The sequence below is a fragment of the Fundulus heteroclitus genome, chromosome 5 (genome assembly GCF_011125445.2).
Source record: "Fundulus heteroclitus isolate FHET01 chromosome 5, MU-UCD_Fhet_4.1, whole genome shotgun sequence".
Classification (NCBI taxonomy): Eukaryota; Metazoa; Chordata; class Actinopteri; order Cyprinodontiformes; family Fundulidae; genus Fundulus; species Fundulus heteroclitus.
This window is the reverse complement of record NC_046365.1, coordinates 9,162,278-9,169,057: the sequence shown is the minus strand read 5'-3', so window position 1 is coordinate 9,169,057 and position 6,780 is coordinate 9,162,278. Positions and strand designations below refer to the sequence as shown.

Below are 6,780 nucleotides of genomic sequence, written 5' to 3'. Positions count from 1 at the left end.
TAAAGTGGAACTTCAATACTTTTATCTAAATTCCTTGTTATTGCTACCCCACAGCTCCTCTATTACCCCTGTTCTGTGGTACATCTGAGAGCAACTTGTTTCGATGCTGTCTCTTTAAATGCAAGCACTTCACACCGTGCCCACCCCCCCCCCCCACCCCAACCCCCACCCCGTCTAGGTCGCACAGTATTCCACTCCACGTGTAGCTTCTGCATTCTTCAGCTTGGTAAAACAAATCGCAGTGAAAAAAATAAAAATGGCGGATTTGCGAAATTGGTGAGCCAGAAGTCCTTGTTAAGCAGTTCTACAGCCAACACTGTGCCGTAATTGTTGAAAAAACAAAATAGAGAATGGAGAAAACTGAATGGCTTTTGCACTGCTAAAGACTTCAAGTATACAACAAAATGTATTTAAGGACTAAAAAAGTGGATTTTGGATGATATGTGCTCTTTGAAGATCTGTAGGCATTTGATAGGATTTCATCTAGGGGTATCAGAGTAAAGGGGGTTGGATACAAAGGCACCCAACACGTTTTAGATTTTTATCAGGAAAACCATGCATCATTTTCTTCCCACTGCATAATTACACGGTCCCTGTGTTGGTTTATCAAGTAAAATCCAAGTAAAACACATATTTTCTCACCTTTTTGAGAAATATGCAAAATTTCAAGAGCTATGAAAACCTATGCAAGCAACTGCATGTCAAAGTGAAGCTCTTATGTTTTTTTTTTTTGTTGTAAACAGGGTTGAAGTTCAAATCGAATCCAGACTTTGCCTCATTGCCCTCAGTGGATGTCCCAGTGCAGTGGAGTGCAGCGCACTGTGCATCTATGTTTAAACATTCACTAAAAGCTCCAGCAGCACAGAAAAATGCATTTCTCTGCACCTTTCTAAACGTCCGTTCACAAACGACGCGGACTGCCTCCGATTTGATGATTTGATTTAGGCGTAATTTATTTAATGCAACCCTACATCATTAAGTAATGCACATACCTGCACATGGAAAAAAAAAAAAAAAAAGGAAAAAGGACTTCCAAATCCTGCCGGTGAGCATGTGACCAGGAGCCCTGTGACCTACATAGGGGACATGCGTGGGTTGCATCCCACTTTTCTGCTTGACAATGCATCATTAACCCACTTCCGGCTGTTCAGAAGTGGGGTCCCAGCTCACCTGAGCTCGCTCGCCAGGTACGAGGCAAGGTGCTCTAAAAAGCCACGGAAGTGCACCGTGCCGGCCACCATCGGACACCGCAGCTCAGTTTCTCTCCTGGCTTTCCATCTATAATCACACACATGCACGCACAGACGCACACGTGCACGCGCGCACGCACGCACACACACACACCCGTGTGTGAAGTCAGCCCTGTTCCAAAGTGGTTTCAGGGGTACTAAAGTGCACAGTGTCTACCGTTTTAGGCACAGTGTTGCTTCAGCCTCCGACAACCACACACACGCGCGCACGCACGCACGCACGCGCACACACTTCTGCTCTCAGACTCTCTCTCTCTCTCTCTCTCTCTCTCTCTTTCTTAAATTCCCTCTTCCCACAGTTTTTCCCTTCGCTCTTTCTTTCCCACACGCAGATGCAGATGCTCACTCTCTCTCTCACACACACACGCACACCTTCGCCTCCTCCTCTCCTCCGTATCCACCGGCAACTGCGCCTTTTGCGGGCTGCCTCCCTGAGCCCGCGCCCCGCGGATCCCATCACTCGACTAATTAGCCTGGAAGTGCTGTTGAAGATCATCATATTTAGCTTGCCGACCCAGCAGCGGAGTGCAGACAGATATAGACCGGTCTGGCTGCAGGCTGAGTGCCTGGCAGTGGGCAGGCTCTCTCTATCTCCCTCTATTCACACTTAGTGCCGAAAGGCTTATAAGTGGCGGAGCGGCGGAAGTGAGGGGCGGCTATGCTTTGAAAGAGACGAAAAGAGGAGAAAGCGATAGAGAGAGAGAGAGAGAGAGAGGGAGAGAGAGAGGGAGAGACCACGACCAGACCACAGGATGCGACTCCGCTGCAGGAGCAAATCCCCGTAGACTTCCAAGGCAGCCGCCACTGTACAGCAGCACTGCTTCCCAACACGCAGAGATATAAGGTGAGACTTTTTCAAGCCTGGATCGTTTTGGCAACCTCGTGTCCGTTTCTCTGTGTGTGTGTGTGTGTGTGAGAGAGAGAGAGGGAGTGTGTGTGTGCATAAGAGAAAGGTAAAGAGAGGAGGAGTGACAGATGTCCTCCTACAGAGGGCTTCCTGCTGTGCTGCTCCTTGGGTTCAACAATGTGGGTCACAGGGATGCTCAGCTGCGCGCACACACGCACACTCCCTCACTCTCTAAAAAAAAAAGTATCCTCCATGTGCCACTGCTTGCTTTACCAATATCCAAATCGGCGTGCCTGAAATAATTGTTGCTTCTTCCCTATGAGAAGTAGGAGCCAGCCTGAGTGTGGGCACGGATGTGTATAAACGCGCGCGTAAAGCCACTGCATGTGCGCCAGGGAGGTTTTTTTAGGCTTTTTGTTGCCGTGGTGCCAGTGAAAGGCTTAAAGATGCACATAACAGTGAACAGCGGGGAGAATCAGTCATGGCAGCCTTTTGCCTGATTGCTTCTCACAGCTTTTGGAAGAGCGGTACATAAAGGACACAAGCAGACACTGTATGTAGAGGCGCACCGCCTGCGTGAGTGAGTGAGTGAGTGCATGTATGGATACAGTCCCTTTATCTGCTGACATGAATATTACAACGTGCTCTCTATGGATTGTGGAGCTCTGAATCCTGCTTCTCTTTGGAAACATCTCCCGCTTTACAACAGGAGCGTATATTCAGTCCCACACAATATGTATGCATTGATTTTGTTGCAGTGTTCTGGATGCAGTTTATTTTAGGGACGCACTGATCTGAGTTTGGCGGACAATTTCCGAGGTCCAGTTTGAAAAACTGGCCCGTACTGATTTTAGGAACGATCTGTAACACCGTTAAGCACATTTTCTTTCTGCCCTTGTCTGATCGTTAATCGTTTCTGTTCAAAGTTTTACTGTTACTTTACAGAGATGACATTTTAAGCTGCGTTGGCATCTTTTATTAGCAATTAGAGCGGTTAGCAATACTCTGTGTATGGAGGACCAAGTCTTCCATATCTAAAAATAAATACAGAAATAAATAAATGCTCAATAAATAAATAAGCATACAATTAATTGCCACCAAATTAATAAATGTAGGTAGAAATTAAATTATACAGTGAGACATAAATGTATATATCTCTTTTAATTAGCTTATTTATTTATTTGCCTTTGTAATAATTACCTTATTTATTTATTGTGCGTTATAATCTTCAACTTTATTTATTAATTACTTATATTTTTTAAGTATTTATTTATGTGCATGTTATAATATTTTTGTCTGTTTTATTCTTCCTTTGTATTTTTTTGCCCTATATATTTCTGTGATGCTATTTATTTCTGCCTGTCCTTTTTACATTTCTGCCTGTCCTTTTTACATTTCTGTATGCATTTCTGCCTCATTATGCAAATGAGGAGGGGCTGTGTCTTAAGGGCTCAACCTCTTCCCATTGGTTGGTTAGCAGTTTACTGCATCGGTCAAATCTACATGGCTTTCCCCCGCACTAAAGCATTGTTAAGTAATGTCAAACTCAGCATTCAGACGTTCAGTGTCCGACCTCTTAAGGGAAGCTGCTAATAGACTGGAAGAATTAGAACGCTGTACATTTGGGATCTGAATGTTTTTTTATGGTTTCAGATTCGGCTTTCCAGATCAATAACTCATCGGCGAAAAATTTATTCTACAAAACAGACACCTCTCTGCAACCACAGCAAGGCAGACAGTGAGCTACAACCATAGTTTCCTCAAAACGAGTCTCCCATCGCGCTGGGTAAATTACATTGGACCCTATGCAGAGCTCGCTTGATAAGAAAATACTGTAGTTGATTATAAAAGGCACAATATGAATTATCAGATTCACATCCAGGCAATAAAAAACACTACAGATTATCATTATTCTATCCATGTTGGTCTAATTTGTGAAGGAGGCGGAGTTTCATCAAGCCGATCCAACATTTCCCCTCAGCTGCAACACTTGGGGTTCATGCTACGTCTTTAAGCATGATCCAGCACCGCAGTGAAGTTGGTTTGAATTTGGATATTGGACGTTCAAGCTCCACGGAGTCAGCGGGATCTAGCTCATGGTTAATCCGATTGAGGGACTCCGATTTCGGCCAGCGTCTCTCAGCTGCTCCCTCCTCCCACACGCGGTGGTGCAGTTAGAGACTGTCAAAAAACTTTTGAACCAAGCTCTCTTGAGAAATAAAAACCAATAAATGTATTATCTTGTGACCAGCTAAGATAAACTAATATAAATTGATGTCAATTGATAAAATCTGTAAGGCACATTTGTTTTTATTCATTTTTAAGCTATTTTCAATTTTCAAGACAAAAATTGGGACTTTTCCTTACAGATGTTTTTTAGTGGCTTGATTTTATATTAGTTTTGTCATAGGTGGTCACAAGATACGGAATTTATTGACTTTTGTTTCTCAAGAGTGCTTGATTCAAATGTTTTTTGACGGTCCCTAAATGCACCACCGCGTGTGGGAGGAGGGAGCAGCTGAGAGACGCTGGCCGAAATCGGAGCCCCTCAACCGGATCAACCATGAGCTAAATCCTGTTGACTCCGTGGAGTCAACGGGACTTTTATAATCAACTACAGTATTTTCTTATCAAGCGAGCTCTGCATATGGTCCAATGTAATTCACCCAGCGCGATGGGAGACTCGTTTTGAGGAAACTACGGTTGTAGCTCACTGTCTGCCTTGCTGTGGTTGCAGAGAGGTGTCTGTTTTGTAGAATAAATCATCCGCCGATGAGTTACTGATCTGGAAAAGCCGAATCTGAAACCATAAAAAAACATTCAGATCCCAAATGTACAGCGTTCTAATTCTTCCAGTCTATTAGCAGCTTTCCTTAAGAGGTCGGACACTGAACGTCTGAATGCTGAGTTTGACATTACTTAACAATGCTTTAGTGCGGGGGAAAGCCATGTAGATTTGACCGATGCAGTAAAATGCTGACCAACCAATGGGAAGAAGGTGAGCCCTTAAGACACAGCCCCTCCTCATTTGCATAATGAGGCAGAAATGCATACAGAAATGTAAAAAGGACAGGCAGAAATGTAAAAAGGACAGGCAGAAATAAATAGCATCACAGAAATATATAGGGTAAAAAAATACAAAGGAAGAATAAAACAGACAAAAATATTATAACATGCACATAAATAAATACTTAAAAAATATAAGTAATTAATAAATAAAGTTGAAGATTATAACGCACAATAAATAAATAAGGTAATTATTACAAAGGCAAATAAATAAATAAGCTAATTAAAAGAGATATATATATATTTATGTCTCACTGTATAATTTAATTTCTACCTACATTTATTAATTTGGTGGCAATTAATTGTATGCTTATTTATTTATTGAGCATTTATTTATTTCTGTATTTATTTTTAGATATGGAAGACTTGGTCCTCCATATCTGTGTAGTTGTGACACAATGCAAACCCTTGAAAATGTGAATATATGACCTGTTTAATAACAAGCTGAGGGCTTCAAGGGTTGAAACAGCAACGTTGCTGTTAAATGTTCAGCCTTCCTGTTACCTGCTGAATTTGGCTCTTGGTGGAGTCACCCCATAGCCAATTCAACAAAACATCCCCAGGTTGGGTGCTGATGGACGTCCTGTGGCAAGTGACTCCATTTCATGCCCCAAAGTAACTAAAAAAGTAGCTTAAAAAAAGTAAGAAAGAGTGAAATGATCAAACAGCAGAAAAGCTTTTTTTAAAAAAGCTTGTCACATTTGAGTTTTTTTTATCCTCAGTGGCTCCATCTGAATACCTTTATTGAGTAAGGACTCTTTAGCCAAAGCGGAAGTTCTAAGGTGCCATGGTAAGTGCTAACCAAACAGTGCAGTCAGTAGGGAAGGAGGTAGGAAGCTTCCTCCCGCAGCTGGTTTTGCCCAGGATTCCCACAACGTCCCTTACTGGTGTTAAGACGCCTTAAAGGCATACTATGCAACATTTTTCAGTTAATTAATGTGTTCCATACCGTTTTGGATGATTAAATGAGTCATTTCAGGTCGAACAAAGGTTTTCTCGGCCGCCCTGGGGGTCTGTGGGGGAAATACCGCACTTGCAATTGCAAGAGCTCACGGCCCGCACTCACAGAAGTCTCGCTTTACGGCGAGAACTCCATGTGTTTTTGCCCTGCCATTCACTATATGAAACGCGCGAAAGCAACAACAAAGAACCGCGTGTTAACGTCAAATAAACATGCAAGCATATCGAGTTTTATTATTATTATTTTATTTATTTATTTAAATTTTTTTTATGTTGGCGAGACGCTACCGCGGCGGCCGCGGCTTGGCGAGGCGGCGGCGGTAGCGTCTCGCCAACATAAAAAAAAAATAAATAAAAAAATAAAATAATAATAATAATAAAACTGGCGAGGCGGCGACGGCGGCAGCCTCGCCAAGATAGCGCTGCGGGAAGCTTGATGTTCATACTTTCAGTGTTAGTCATTGTTTGTACTGCCGTTTTTTCCACTTTTCGTTGCGTTCGCCTGTCTGCTAAGCTCAAAACAACCGCGCCTGGCTTGACGGAGAAACCAGAACAGCTGAGCATCTTTACGACAGTGCACTTTTACTTTCGCCCTCTGGGGGGAGCCTCGCTGGAAAATCAACCCCGGTTGCATAGTATACCTTTAAGGTATCCCAC

At 43.0% G+C, this 6,780-nt stretch overlaps 1 protein-coding gene across 2 annotated transcripts in view; it reads left to right on the top strand.

Moving 5' to 3' along the window:
* Nucleotides 1-1,566: 1,566 nt before the first annotated feature.
* The window catches only part of plppr2b (phospholipid phosphatase related 2b), a 94,256-nt gene continuing 89,042 nt past the window's right edge, over nucleotides 1,567-6,780 (top strand). The window contains exon 1 of one of the 2 annotated variants that reach the window (XM_012877664.3): nucleotides 1,567-2,094. The gene's annotated coding sequence lies outside the window, so the exon portion shown is untranslated. The remainder of the gene's footprint in view (nucleotides 2,095-6,780) is intronic. The other variant, XM_012877665.3, reaches the window with a different exon arrangement.